Here is a 15,798-nt window from a genome sequence, read left to right on the forward strand (position 1 = left end):
GAAGAAAATACCTAATAAATAAAAAAAATAAATTAAAAAAAGCACTTTGTCATTTGCTAAACACAATAATCACGATTGCAGAGAATTTTCTATGAAAAAACAACTATCAGCTTATATCAGCCTTAGAACTAAGAGGTTGCAGACTCTTTTTCTTTAAAAACAGTTTTTCAGCAGTGGCTCTCCTGCTGTGCTTGATTCTTGGCTAAAGTGTGGGCCACTCTCGGGCTTTGCTGAATCAGCAGATAAAGTTTTAGCCATTTTTATTTTCCAACAAGAATCACAGAACATTCAGTCATTCAGACAACGAAACAAAAACATACATGAATTGACACGTGGACGGATTGGTGCACTAAACATAGACAATACAAAGAGGGTAGAGAACTTCTCCTGTAGGGGCCAGAGAGAAGGGCCGACATCTCCGGATTTTCCTGTGTCTCTGGGAGATTTCTGAAATCCATTTTCCTCTATTTTATTTTATTTTATTTTATTTTATTTTATTTTATTTTATTTTATTTTATTTTATTTTATTTTATTATTTTAAGCCCTACTCCTCTCGCCTGATGCAGTTCTTAACTGCAGACAACCGCATGTTTTGAGGTTTCTAGTCCCATTTTTCACTGCCAAACCCTAAGTGGATTGTCTCAAAGGTGTATCAGCAGGCAGCAGGACCCCCAGTGAAGCACAGCAGCAGTTGACACAAACAAAAGAAGCCAGCCAAGTCATAAAGCTACACCGCAGGTGGCCCCACCTCAGTGGCAACAAGGTCTGCACAAGCCTGCTTCAGGCTGGGGGAGGCTAGAGAATACAAGGCTTTACTCAGTAGTCCTTTTAATAACTGCTTAACAAACTGCTTAAAATGATTAAGTAACACAAATTGAGGACAGATAACAAACACAAGTTTATGTTGATTCTGATTTAATAAATTATAATAAAGTCTTTTTAGTTTATTGAAATAGAAATGGCTAAGAGTAGTTAAGGTTTAACAGTTCAGAGATACTTTACTTAGATAATCTTCAAAAACATCAGAAATCTATAGAATGTGACAGTTAATGTTATTTCATTAAGGACATTTTGACCATGAGAAATGTCTGGTTGCTGGGAGCTGTGGCCTCAGCCATGGCATTGTGGAAATTTTCTAGCTTACATAAACAATCCATAGAGAACATTCGTGGTCAAAAAAGTAAGGATGTTTGTGGCTAAAGGGGACACCTTTGTGTTCCAGGAGCTGAAGCTTGCCACCTGACCTTCAGAGAGCCCTCGGGCTCTTCCCCCCTCTTTTGGAGCCTCCTCTTGCTTATGCTTATATTGGCACTTGTGAATAAAGTTTTCAGAGCTTAATCAGTATGATTGACTTGCTCTCATTCTTCGTATCTCTTGTCTCTGTCTCTCTGTCTCTCTCTGTCTCTCTCTCTCTCTTGCTCACTTTCTCTCTCTCTCCTGCCCTGGGTCCCTGCTGATTGTCCCTGCAGGGCTGGGAAAAAGTGAAGATCCGCACAGAGATCGCCACAGTGTCACTCACACTATAAGACAGATCCGAGAAAGGTAGAAAGAGTGGCTAGACAATGGACAGATTGGCATGTCGAGGACAGACAACAGACAGAAAAGAAAGAGAATCAGACCTCCCAAAGGGACCCAGATATCCTTCTTAAGAGACCCAGAACCAAGCATTCCTCCAGTAGGAGCCAGAGAGGAGGCAGGACATCTCTGGACCTCCTCTCATCCTTAGGAGAGCTCTGAAACAGCTTACATTCATTTTCCTTCTCTTTCACAAAATCATCCCCATAGTCAGTCAGAGAGAACTGCTTTTCTTAAACCCATTCTTCTCATGTATCAGGTATAAACTATCTCTACTCAGGGTCCAAAGGCTAAAAGCACCTATGAGAATTACCTTCACTTCTCTAGATTTTCACATAGCTCTAAACACATAGAGAAAACAAATTTTACCTTTACCTTGTCCTTCTACAAGGTTTATTCACTGCTGGCCCAAATCTTCTTTATTTTCCTTTGCATGTGCTTCCAATTCCCACGATGTCCATCACTGTTCCCCATTTACTGGAGCTCCAAAGTTGAGGTGCCATCTGACCGAGCCCTCTCCATAGGTCAACAGGTTCTCCAGTGCCATAGTGAGGATAAAAAGGAAAAAAAAAAAAAAAACATACAACATTGTACTATGACCCCAGTAATTTCTGAGAATTAAGGCAAATTTTTATTTTCCAATCCACTTTTTATACAATTTTAATTACATGCAAGTATTTTGGGCAAGCAGTACAATAAGGAACTAACAAAGCAGCATGAAAAGATCTAAAATTACTCCCATGACAGTTATTTTAAAAAGGTTGTCATAATGACCAAAATACTTGAGCCCACTTCTTGTCCAAATCCAAAACCTTGCCTGAAGCCTAGTCCTTCTATTCCACCCGAAGACTAAAATTGTTGCTTTACCTTACTTCTCTATTACAGCCTAAAGTTAGATTCTTGCAGTAACTTACTTCCATACTAAGCCCGAATGTTAGATTCCTGCCTAAAGCCCATGTCCTTGTCCTTGGCCAATGTCAGACTCCTGCCAAGCAGTACCCCAAAAGGCTTTCCACATCTCTCCCTTTTTAATTTAGTAAACAAGGCTGAGCCTGTCTTAGGTTGTTCTAACAAAAATGCCTTCCTTACCCGTCCTCAAGACACGTGCAGCTTTTTTGTATTATATGAACAAACATGGCCTTTTGGTGTTTGTTATAAAAAAAAACATGGCCTGTTGGCACATGCCTCTGTCTTAGATTGGCAAGGCCCTTGTGCAGAATCTTACTCGTCCTTAGCTTGCCAGCCTGTTAATTTGTAACTCTCCTTGGGGGTTCATTCTTCTTTTCAAGCCATGTACTTGGGCTGCTATCATATTGATGCTTTTAAGGGCAAGCTTTAACACGATGAGCAGGAATAAGAGTATTCCAAGGGCAAGAAGGGCTAGCATGATCAAGCCATATATTCCATTTTGAAGCTTGGCCACGATGGATATACAGACTTCAGGCCATGAATAATCCTATCAGCAATGTAGGCAGCATCAAACCTTAGTGGACCAGGATTCTTTAAATTCATAATCTCTGTGTGCAAGGTTAAAACATCCAGAGAGGTCTTGAAATTATGCCAAATACCCGACAAGTGTCTTTGAACCCTTCCCAACTACAATGGCTATCATTGTAAACCTTAGGAGTAACACAAATCCACTGGTATTGGACATGGCACTCGAGATGGCTCCTTTCTCTTAAGCACTGAACTACCTATCTAATAATTAAGTATTATAAAGAGAGTCAATCCCTTGTTCCAAAAGCCTGTCCAAATCCTCCTGAGTACTCAGAGCATTAGTAACATTTTTTGCTAAATGATTAACTAAAATAGCTATCTAAACTTGTGTCAAAGCAATTGCCCTAGTGGTGCTAGCCATCAATGCAATTAAAGCTGCTCTGCCAGCAATAATGAGGCCCACTATCCTCTTGTCTCTGCTTAAAGCCTGACTCACTTATTTCAGTACCTGCAAGCTTTTTTCAGAATACCATGGTTCTGTAATATTCACAGGCAATAAAACAAAACCTGGTTGATAGACCACCATAACATACAGGCCAGGTTTCAACACACTAACATAATTAGAAAGTGTACAATCAATACAACAACCAAGACATGGTAAAACATATTTATACTACAGCCTAAAGTTAGATTCTTGTGGTAACTTACTTCCTTATTAATGCCTAATGTTAGATTCCTGCCCGAAGCCCATGTCCTTGTCCTTGGCCAGTGTCAGACTCCTGTTAAGCGGTACCCCAAAAGGCTTTCCACAGGTAATTAAGTTGTAGGACACTCAAGGATTTTGATAGATAGCTCAGCTCCCAGGGTAAAACTTAGAACTTTCTTTATCTGCGGGCTTTTCCATCTGTCCCCCGGTTTCTGGAGTAACACTCTGAGACTTAATTATATATGAAGAAATTCCTAGGCCGTTGGCTTGGGCTTGTTCCTCCAACTACCATGTAACTTCATTAATCCATTTATTCTATTCTATGACTGCCACATGGCTGTTTACCTCTTCTCAGTTGCATTTTGTCTCCTCAGCATTGTGGTGAATCTCTCCCTGTGCCTTATTCTATCTCAGAGTTCCTCTCTCCCTACTGGAACTCCCATCTCCTATTTCTTGCCTCAGCTCATTGGACAACCAGCTTTTTATTGACAGGTGATACTTCCATACAGTACACAAGATATTCTCACTACAACTTTCTGTAAACTGTACATTTTGAGACTGATACAGATAATTAGAAAACTGAGAATTGGACAACTATCTCCCATGTATGGGGACAATACTTGGAAAGAAATGAAGATTGAACATCTCCAGAAGGATAAATATCTTAAAGCTTTAGAAAGACAGGCTGGGAGTGTGGGAAGCTGCAAACGCCATTACAAGATGGCACTGGCTACCACTGGCCACCACCCATGAATATGGGTAAACAACCAATGTGGGCATGTGCCATAGAGTTTTTTGCCGAGTCACTGCCTGGCCCGAGGCATATTAATGAGGTACTGGTAGCCTAACCAATCAGGTATGGACACATCACTCCTAGGCCTATATAAGCAGCGCCATTTCTGGGTCTCAGGGTCTCCACATGGGAGTGCAGCTCAGTGGTAGAACACAAGCCCGGTACATGCAGGTCCTTGTGTTTGATTTCAAGCATCATCATAAAGGAGAGCTAAGATAAGGTCTGCTGCATCATTGCTACTTCTGAGTAATTGATCCTTTTCCTTGCTCCTTGGTGGATGCAGTTGGCTAAAACTCTTCCATTCTAAAAGTCCTTAAACAATGAAGTTTTATCTGGTGTATGTAAGGAGCCGTCCTCACATTCGCCATTACAAGATGGCGCTGATGGCACTGACACCCGTGTTCTAAGTAGTAAACAAGCAAGCTGTGCATGTGCCGGGGTAGCTTTCCACCCCATGTGCTCTCCCTTCCCCGTGACGACAACTCCGGCCGATGGGCTGCAGCCAATCAGGGAGCGACACGTCCGAGGCGGAGGACAGTCCTCCATAAAAGGGATGGGTTTCCGCCATTCGCTCTCTCTCTCTCTCTGGCTCTCTCTCTGGCTCTCTTCTCCACTGGCTCCTGATGGGGTAAGCAATAAAGCTTGTGCCGCAGAAGATTCCGGTTGCCCTGAGCGTGTTCTTACCAGGGGACACAAAAGCTCGCAATAGGTGTAATTATACTAAACCTATTTTTTTTGTTAATTAGCATTATATTGTGTATACTTACTCTTGGCATTTTCAGGCTCTAGTATACTGCAAGGCTATCCATGTAAATTTATCTGTTAGGAAATACTCAACACCTTGCTTCAATAAGCAGTGCTTCATGAATCAGAGTCACATTTTACTGTGTACATCAGAGATGTCTAAAAGAATAGAAACAAGATTAAATGGTTGAAATAGTTAAGTATATATTAATAATTAAATAGCTTCCTTGCTTCTGTAAAAATGACCATTTACTAACTTACTTAAAAATTTTGAGATGATAAGTATTTCAGATCTCTCTACTAGGCTCAAAGATGAAAACAAGCAGAAAGCTTCTTAACCCACTTTAAAAAACTAGTATATATACGTTCCCCCTATATTAATGTCTTATTTATGGTGAATAATTGACACTATTAATCAGGTGTATAAAAAGAGTTGTAAAAAGAAGATTCTGTTTCCTACCCACTGTAATGTCATGTACTTTACTGTCATGTAAGTAGTAGTCATTTGCTTGATTAAAGCAATGATAAGTATGTTATAAATTATGCTAATGTTAAAATGGCCATTGTACATTTCTTTACTGATATATAACAAACATTTGCTAATCAATGAGCCTCATGTTCCATATAAATAACTTTTCAAGTTCTCTTCAAGTAAGTGTTCCTTTTCTTGCCTTTATTTGATTAATGTTTACAATATGGTGTGTAAATGTGAAAATACAGAACAAGTACTATCTTGTGTAAACCTAAAGCCTTCTCTACAATTCACCTGTCACTCCTCTTCTTTAAAGTTTGCCTATTACATGAAATTTTTCTTTGTTTAACCAATGCTAAATAAAAATTAAAATATCAAACTATTAGAGAAAAAATCTGGAGCAACATCTGATTATGAATAATAGTCATTTAGAAAAACCCTGACATCAATATACTTTGAAGAAAATTAAAAATAATACTCCAAGATCCTATTATTTTGACTTCTATTCATGCTCATCATATATTACATGTACATATACATAAATATATCATTAATAAAAATGTTATGATAAATCAAAAATTAAACGAAAATACATAATTTATAAAAACTGATGTGAAGACTAATGACTTATATAAGACCAAAAAAATGAGATTCAAAATAAGAAGTCAGTTGTTATCATAAGGTCATGAACATGATTATATATTAAGTGGTTTGTATGAATCATTTTTAAAAATATGTTTTTTATAACTGATGGGTTTGCTGACATGTTCTAGTATATGTCCCTAATATATTTGATCACAATCATGATTTCTGTTGTAGAACCCAAAACATTTTTTAAAAATCAAAGTACAGTGCCTTTGATACTGATCATATGTGTGTACATTTGCAACTAGATGTTAGCACATATTTTGAAATAAGTTTTTGTTCTCACAGTGCTAATAAAAGTGGTATAAACCCATCCTAAAATGACATCAATTAGTAATTACAATACTGAATATTCCACAACTGAACTGAAAACCATCAACCTAGCCCTGTGAACATAATGCTTGCCATAGACGAGAGAGCACTAGTCTTTTCCTTCTCAGCCCAATGCACATCTTCCTATTTCTAAGCACTGCAATGCTTCAACCCTGCCTATAGTTATCACAAAATCCCTAGTCTACTTCAAAACCTAAGTGAAACACTTTTGTCCCATGAACCTTCGATCCTGTCACAGTACTTATCATGGTATATTGGAGTCATCTTACTGTACATATCTAATCTAAATTTCTTGAGGGTCGATCTCAAAAGACTCAAACCAAAATACACAGTAGCAAAGGTTTGCAACCCTTTGTTGCATGGATGAGATAAATTTTCTTCTCAACATCAGAAGTTCTGCATCTCAAAAGACATTCATATAGCAGACAATTCTGACAAAACTCTAAACCTGTACGGTATTAAAAATGATTGTCTTCTAAATTACCAATTGTCAAAGCTTCTCTGGGGCAAACACTGGCATCTGCAGAGCTATTTGTGAGATACAATTCTCAGAGATTTCTAATGATGTGAAAGTTTTCTGAGGCCATAGAGGAAGTTTTGCTTGACATTGTGTTGAGGAAGGGTCCTGGAAAACAATGTCAGGCTCTCACTCCAAAGAGAAAAAAATGTACTCAAAATGAGTAGGACATCAAAGTAGCCTTTTGATAGTCTTCCTTGATGGCCTATTATAGATTTAAGGAAGTTAGTCTTTAGAAAGCCCAACACATACATACATACATACATACATACATTTATTTATTTATTGTTTTGTTTTGTTTTTTTTGAGACAGGGTTTCTCTGTGTAGCCATGGCTGTCCTGGAACTCACTTTGTAGACCAGGCTTGGAAACCCGTTTGCCTCTGCCTCCCAAGGGCTGGGATTAAAGGCATGTGCTACCACTGCCCAGCTTAGTATTGTATTTATATCATTTCTATTACTCTGTCACTCCTTAAACTCCACCCATACCTCCATTCCCTCTCATTCATGAATTTTTACTATTCTTGTTTTACACACATGTACATGCATGTACTTATGAGTATGAATATATGTACAAACAGCTGACTCCTTTTTATACCATTCCTATATGTGTATTTATGGCTGGCCACCGGCATGGATAATCTGTCTGGGAGAAAACAAAAATATCTCCCATCAATCATTAATTGCTTGTAACATTTCACCTTAGTGTCTTTGGGAAGTAAAACCATTAATGTTAGTATATCAAGTGATGTCATTTTCAGGTCTTGTTTAATAAATGCTTTTGAGATTTTATAGATGCAACAGCCCTGGTGTATCTAGTAGACACTGTGTTGCAAGAGGAAAGCCTGGTCCTCTGACTTTCACAGTATTTTTGACCCATGTGTCACGTTGTCTCCTGAACCTTAGATGTAGGGCTGTGCTGTAGATGCACTAATGATCTGGGAAAACCCTGATCATTTATTCTCTAAATTTTGGCCAGTTGTGGATCTCTGTAATAGTCTCCATCTGGGGCACATAGAAACTGCTTTAACAAGGATGAGAGCTATACCTGTCAGTGAGTATAAACATACATATTTAGAATGCAGTTAGAAACTATATTGACTAAGAAAAATGATAGTTGGAGGCTCTCCTCTAGGTAGGTGACCTCTCTGATCACAAAGACTTGGCTAGTTCACACAAGCTTCCTCTTATTGAATGAACCTTAAATCTAGTTAGACATCTGTAAGTTAAATACAATATAAAATGTCACTGTTGAATCACTGGGATATATTAGCAGGCAGCATGCAGGAAGAGCTACAATGGGCAAGTGAGCTCCCTGAAGATGATCCACCATATTGACTGGCTATGATAGGTGCACTCTGGAAAGGTGTGGCCCCAGAGACTTTGTCCCAGGATTGCTTCTTGCTACTGATGTGCCTTCTCATGTTTGCCATTGCCATACTCATTTGTTGGGCTTGGTGTGAATGGACACCCAGGGACCTTCACTGCCTATAACCTGGTGTGATAACTTCCTACTTGATAGCCCACTATTCTGGTCAATTTTCCTTCAGATCATCATGATTGTAGTACCAGAGCAGTGTACCACAAAAGCTGATAAAGGGCAGCAGGCCCTATCCCAGCCCATAGCCAAAGTAAAATATCTCACAGGCATTGTCTAAAATGGAGGCTCCTGTTAAAATGATGGTACCAGGACATCTCCGCAGCCTGCAGCTGTCACAGGAGCTGTCTACGAAGGCACACTGCCTAAACCACCCCAGCAGGAACTGCCACTCAAGAGCTGTCCATGGGGTGGTAGGGACACTTCCTGCCTCAGCCTACAGCTTTTTTGAAACACCACTACAGGAGCTGTTCCACAGGAGCTGTCCACATTGGTCGCACCTCCTCTCCAGCACTCCCACGCCTCACCCCAGCAAGCATCCCAGCAGAGAGTGAGCCTCAGCAAAAGGCAGCTCCAGCTGGGATGACGTCTCACCCTAACCCTTGGGCCCAATGCAGGGAAAGGGGGTGGAAAAAGCCACCAATCCCCGAGTTTACCACAAAGCCCTATCAATCCTGAGCAGGAAAAGCCACCGATTGCTGAGCTCCCCAAGCACAGGACTTCAACTCCCATCAATCTTCAATCTGGAAAACTCTGCCCTGAGAAGCTCTGCCCCCTTAGAAGGCCTACATTACCACTGCCCTTTGTCCAATTCCCCGCCCCTACTACTGAGAGCGGAGGGAAGCCATCCCTGGGCTCGTCTCGTCCCTCCACACCTTGGATCCTCCAAATCTCTTTCATGAGATTTTTTGTCTGATGTGACTCACTCATCACAAGAAGACAAGAAACAATAAAGAGAAGACGTGAAGGGAAGGAGGGGGGCTGGAGCTCCTGAGCGCCGCAGCTCAGCTGGGGATCCACCCCCTCCCCCTCCCCCTGGGAACAGCATCACTTCGGGCTGAGGAGGCTTCCTCTCAGAGCTCTGTGGTTCCTTGGTTCTCCCAGGATGCTCTTCTTTTTAAGTCTATGACAAAAGAATTATTGTTTTGAAGTTACAGTGAGCTTGTGGGAAGATTGGTGAGAATTATTTAGTTAAATATAAGTTTCAGAGAAGAAATACATAATAATCCTGTTGTAATTTCCTCTTAGGTAATGATTTTAATCTGTATTTGAAGAATGTTTTTAGAAAATGTATAACTTGTGGCTATGAGATAATTTTCTTACTAAATAGATAAACTTTGTCTTAAGGAATATAAAAAGTGTTAAGAGAAAAAAAAAAAACACTGGAGCTTGCTTTTGCTGAAACTACAGTGTGTGTGTGCTCATGCTCGAGTGCGCCCGTTTGTGATCTTTCTCTCTTTACTTTTCTCTAATCACTGGCTGCCACAGGCAGCAGTCCCAGTATGCTGCTATCTGGACTAACTCCTGTCGACCCTGCTTAATGGTGACCCTTATCAGCTGAGCCGAATTGACCCCAGTCACTGATGCCACACCTCTCCGCCTGACTCTGTTTACCCTGTGGAGTCAAAGCTGGTCTATAAAATGTTCTACAGGGCAATTGTGGGGTAAAAGGAAACCAGCTAGAACTTTGGTCTTGTGTTTCTGCTCAAGAATATGGCCTGGACACTGAACTGCTCTTTAGTCACAAGTGTGCTCTTTGGTCCTGCAGTGTTTGTGGCATTACTGTCCTCAATGGAGCCAGAAAAGGTAGGCTTCTCCCATCACCCCAGTTCCTCACAGCCCTCATCCTTTGCTTCCAGGCCTCTTACCATTGTCTGTTATCCTTAAGACGTATATGAATCTTCTTAGAGTGGAGACACACCACTTTTTTCGTATTGCCTCTGAACACAACACAATAGAACTTACTGTTGGGGTCATACAGATGGCAATACCTATCTTGATCATTGCGTTCCCAATGAGCCAAGTTCCTGTTCGAAGAACTCAGGTGTTCATAAAACCCCATAGGGGTTTTCTGCTTTTTGGAATGGAAGAGCTTCCACAGGGTGGAGAGTGAAGTTGTGATCACCCTGTCAGTTCAATTCTGTGTATCTTTAACTTACAGAATCCTTTGGTCACTGAGCAAAAAGTCCAACAACCAACACCTAAGCCTGCTGGTCCCAGAAGTAAAACTCTCCTCTTCAACTGCTCAAGTCCAGATAAGCTATGTAACAATGGTTGCCAAGCAACACTGGTGAATGCAAACATGCCCATTTTTTTCCCCACACATCACTGATAGCCCTTGTAGGAAACAACTTCAGTGCACATATGCAGTGTGTGCCTTGTGGTTTTGCTTGGCCTCCTTCTTCAAATTTGAAGAGGCCAGCAAGAGCTGCAGAGGGAGACCACCCATCTCAGGGGTGGGGGGAGTGAAATTCTTTGATCATGTCATGATGTGGAGAGGTTTTTTTCCAGCTATGACTGTTCTAAGTCTCCGCTTCTAGTTTGCCCACAAATTATCTGAATCTGCAGAGATGTCTACTGTTATTCCACAGAGCATGTTTTCTCTAAGATTCTCCACATCGTCTTCAGGGTCAGATCATTATTTCAGTCTCTGTGCTGCTTTTAATGAGAATGATTCCCACTGGTGTGGGAATTAGAACACTGGTTTCCAAGGGGGTGGTGCTGTTTGTGGAGGTTGTGGAAGCTTTGAGAGATGGAGCCTTGAGAGATGAAATCCATCCCTAGAGGCCAGCACTGAGCATTTATGCTCTGCCCACTTCCCTGCTGTCTTTGCTTTCTGCCTCTGCTTGAGATGCTTTTTCCTGCCACCATGGCTGCCACTTGCTGCCCTGCCTCCCACCATGGCAGACCCAGACACATCAGGAACTAGAAGCCTAAACACACTCTTCCTTCCATCCATAAAATGCTTCTGACCATGGTGTTTTTACCACAAAAACAGAAAATTGACAAATACAATCTCCGAATAGCATCCCAGAGATCTTGAAAGATGTGGTCAATACTTTTATTAGTGTGTGAATGTGGCGTTATAGCCACCTTGATTTCCAGCCCTGATGTTTTGCTTGATTCTCTCTACTGCTGATGTTTCCTATAGAATGTTTACATTTACTATGCAGGGCTTGTCATGTAGAAGACGTCAGTACTTTTCACATTCTTTCCCATCCAAACTCTGATCTTCCTTAAACACTCAGCTGCTTACTTGTGTCCTCTTGGACACAAATAGACTTTAGAGATCTTAGCATTTTAAATTTTATTTTACTTTAATTTATGTGTATCTATATATGTGTCTAAGCTTCCATTTGCAATGTTTGTCCTGGTACCTGAGATGGCTAGAATATGGTGTCAGATCCCAAGGAGCTGGAATAGGAAGCAATTGTGAGCCACCTGATTTGCATTCTAGAAACTGATTTACATTCTGCAAACTAGAAGAGGAAGAAGCACGCTGAACCAATGAGCCTCCTCTCCAACTCTGAAGTTATAAACATTTTCAGCTTCATGTTTTAATAAAAGCATAAACGACATCACTTGTCCCCCATTTATCCCTTGATCCCTCCAATATCCCCACATTCTCCTAACCCTTCCCATGACTTTCCATTTCCACTCAGATTCATTACCTCTTCTAAACTGACACGTAAACAGATGAATACAACCAGATGAGTCCATTTCATGTTACTTGTGTATATAGTTTCAGGACAACTGCTTTATTCTCTGTTCGTTTCTTTACTATGTTTCTTGCTTATGTTTTTAACTAATGTGTCTTCTATTTGTAAATTTATTCTATTATTCCAATATGTCTTGCTTCCCATTGCTACCTCAAAAATGGCACATCTAGCTCTCATCCCAGCTCTTCACCAGAACACCTGTGGCATCCTTCTCTGATCCCTTGCTCTTCCCATCTCCTGTGAATTCCACAGATCCTCCCCTTATATGCTCCCCCAAAACACACACTGCTTACTTTGGCCCAGGCTCCAACCCCTGAAGGCACTCCCTGCTAATCCAAAGGCCTCTCCTGCCAGGAAAGCAGATAGGCCTGCTGCTGATCTTCACCTCACCTTCGGTCCTCTAAATCTAATACCCCATCTCATCCCAGCTCTGTAGGAGAACACCTGCTGTAGTCTCCCTTTCCTCTCTGAGCCCTTTTCCAATGGTTCACAAAGATCTTCTCCTCCAACCTCCCTTCCCCTAGCTTATCCCAACTTGCAAGCCTACAATAGCAGTAGGCATATCCTAGGAACACCAGTTGAGCAGGCCACAGAAACAGGTCCACAGAACATTTCCTACCAGGCTGCACACAGCCCGTAAACTATCCTAGAATCCAGGGAGGATGCAGAAACCAAGGAATAAAACATCCACCCAACAGAAACAGGTATCAGCGCCTAGAACTATAGTCATCCTGATCCAAGATGCCTACACTTCAGTGTAAAGATACAATCAATAATAGCTAGGACAATATGTGTTCACTAGAGCCCAGTAACCTGACCACAGCAGGCCCTAAATACTGAAACATTGCTGAAACCTACTAAAATACCTCCAAACCACTTGTATGAAGATAGTAGAAGTCCTTACAGCAGAAATCATTTAATACAGTAAAGAAACTCCGGTGAACACAAACAAACAGTGGGAGGAAAATGGATAAAACTGTCTGAGACATGAAGATGGAAGAAGATTTAGTGAAGAAAACCCAAAGTGATGGAATGCTGGAATTGAAAACTTTTGGATTTTGAACAGGATCTCAAGAGGCAGGGCTTATCAAGAGAATACAAAAGATGGAAGAAAGAATCCCAGGTGTTGAAGAAACAATAGGAAAAAAATGGATGCACTGATCAAATAAAATATTTTAAAAAACAAAAAACAAAACAAAAAGAAAACCTCCTGAAACAAAACATCCAGGAAATCTGAGATGCTATGAGTATCCAGGACAAAAAGGAGCAGAGGAAGGGTTCATAAGCAGCCCATTCCAGGGACTTACTATTGGAGTTTCTGTTTAAAACTCATCTTTAGGTTTTGGGTTTTTTTTTTGTTTTTTTGTTTTGTTTTGTTTTGTTTTGTTTTTTGAGACAGGGTTTCTCTGTATAGCCCTGGCTGTCCTGGAACTCACTTTGTAGACCAGGCTGGCCTCGAACTCAGAAATCCACCTGCCTCTGCCTCCTGAGTGCTGGGATTAAAGGCGTGCACCGCCACGCCCTGCTCATCTTTAGGTTTTGGCTTTCTGAAATGTTCAAGGTTTGGTGAACTGAGCCATTAAAACTTAACTGTATTGATTTGTCTTTTCCCCTTCTGTTTCATTAATGATAGCAGTTTGTCATCACAGCCATTTTTTTCTTTCATTTTTTAAACATATATTTATTTACTTTGTATCCTGATTACTGCCCCCCTTCCTGATTCCCCCTCACACAATACCTCTCCCATCCCCCCTCCTTTTCCTCTGAGAGATTGGAGGCCTCCTCCTAGGTATCCCCACACCCTGCATATCAAGTCTCTGTAGGACTAGGCACATCCTCTACCACTGAGGACAGACAAAGCAGCCCAGTTAGGGGAAAAGGATCTTCAAGCAGGTGACACATTCAGTGACAGCCCCCACCTACGTTGTTGGAGGACCCACATGGAGACTGGGCTGATCATCTGCTACATATGTGTGGGGAGGGAGGTCTAGGTCCAGCTTGTGTTTGCTCTTTGGTTGGTGGTTCTGACTCTAAGAGCCCCTAAAGGTCCCAGTTAGTTGAGTCTGTTGGTCTTCCTGTAAAGTCCCTGTCCCCTTCTTCTCCCAACTCCTCCACATGACTGACTCTGTTTAATGCTTGGCTGTGGGTCTCTGCATATGTCTCAATCAGGTGCTGTGTGGGACCTCTCAGAGAACAGTTATGCTAGGCTCCTGTGTGCAAGCACAGCAGAGTATATTTAACAGTGTCAGGGATTGGTTCTTGCCCATGAGACAGGTCTCAAGTTGAGCAAGTTATTGGTTGGCCATTCCCTCAGTCTCTGCTCCATCTTTGTCCCTGCATTTCTTGTAAACAGGACAAACTATGGATCAAAAGTTTTGTGGCTGGGTTGCTGTCCTTATCCCTCCACCAGGGGTCCTGCCTGGTTACAGGAAGTGGCCACTTCAGGATCCATATCTCTACTGCTAGGAGTCTCCACTGAAGTCACCTGGGAGCCTCCCCCATTTCAGGTCTCTGGTACATCCTAGAGTTGCCCCCCCCAAGACCCCTAAACCCACTAGCTGTTGTTCCCCATTCTCCTGGCCTCTCACCTGTATCGCCCCACACCTGATTTTGACACCACCCATTCCCCTCCACATGCCCTCTCCCACCACTTCCCTTCCTCCATCTGCCTCACATGACTATTTTATTCCCTGTTCTAAGTGAAATTCAAGCTTCCTCACTTTGGCTTTTGTTTTGGTTGAGTTTCTTTGGGTCCATGGATTATAGTGTGAGTATCCTGTACTTCATGGTTAATATCAATTCATAAGCAGTACATACCACACATGTTCTTTTGTGTCTGGGTTACCTCACTCAGGCTAATATTTTCTAGTTCCACCCTTTTGCCTGCAAATTTCATGATGTCCTTGTTTTTAATAGCTGAGTACTATTCCACTGTGTAAATGAACCACATTTTCTGCCTCCATTCTTCAGTTGAGGAACATCTGGGTTGCTTCCAGTTTCTGGCTTTTACAAACAAAGCTGCTATGAACATAGTGGAGCACAAGTCCTTGTGAGATGATGGAGCACCTTTTGGGTATATATGCCCAGAAGTGGTATAAATGGGTCTTCAGGTAGAACTATTTCCAATTTTCTGAGAGACTGACCAATTGATTTCCAGAGTAGTTGTATACCCACAAGCAATGGAGGGGTGTTCTCCGTGCTCCACCCACAAGCTATGGAGGAGTGCTCTCCGTGCTCCATGTCTTTGCCAGTATGTGCTGTTGCTTGGATTTTGGATGTTAGCTATTCTGATGGGCATAAGGTGGAATCTCAGGATTCCTGTGTTTGCTCTTTGCTGATAAGTAAGGATGTTGAACATTTCTTTAAGTACCTCTCAGCCATTTGAGATTCCTCTATTGAGAATTCTGTTTAGCTCTGTACCCCATTTTTAATTGGGTCACTTGGTTTGTTGGTCTACTTTCACGAGCTCTTCATATATAT

At 41.5% G+C, this 15,798-nt stretch overlaps 1 long non-coding RNA gene across 1 annotated transcript; it reads right to left on the bottom strand.

Moving 5' to 3' along the window:
• Positions 1-1,956: 1,956 nt before the first annotated feature.
• LOC110304079 (uncharacterized) lies at positions 1,957-10,584 on the bottom strand. The gene is made up of 3 exons (XR_002379010.2): positions 10,468-10,584; positions 5,279-5,414; positions 1,957-2,110 (listed from the first exon to the last, which is right to left on the bottom strand). It is a non-coding gene; the product is annotated as an uncharacterized LOC110304079 (long non-coding RNA).
• Positions 10,585-15,798: the final 5,214 nt, after the last annotated feature.

The sequence above is a fragment of the Mus caroli genome, unplaced genomic scaffold, assembly GCF_978045245.1.
Source record: "Mus caroli unplaced genomic scaffold, Mus_caroli_1 scaffold_9, whole genome shotgun sequence".
NCBI lineage: Eukaryota > Metazoa > Chordata > Mammalia > Rodentia > Muridae > Mus > Mus caroli.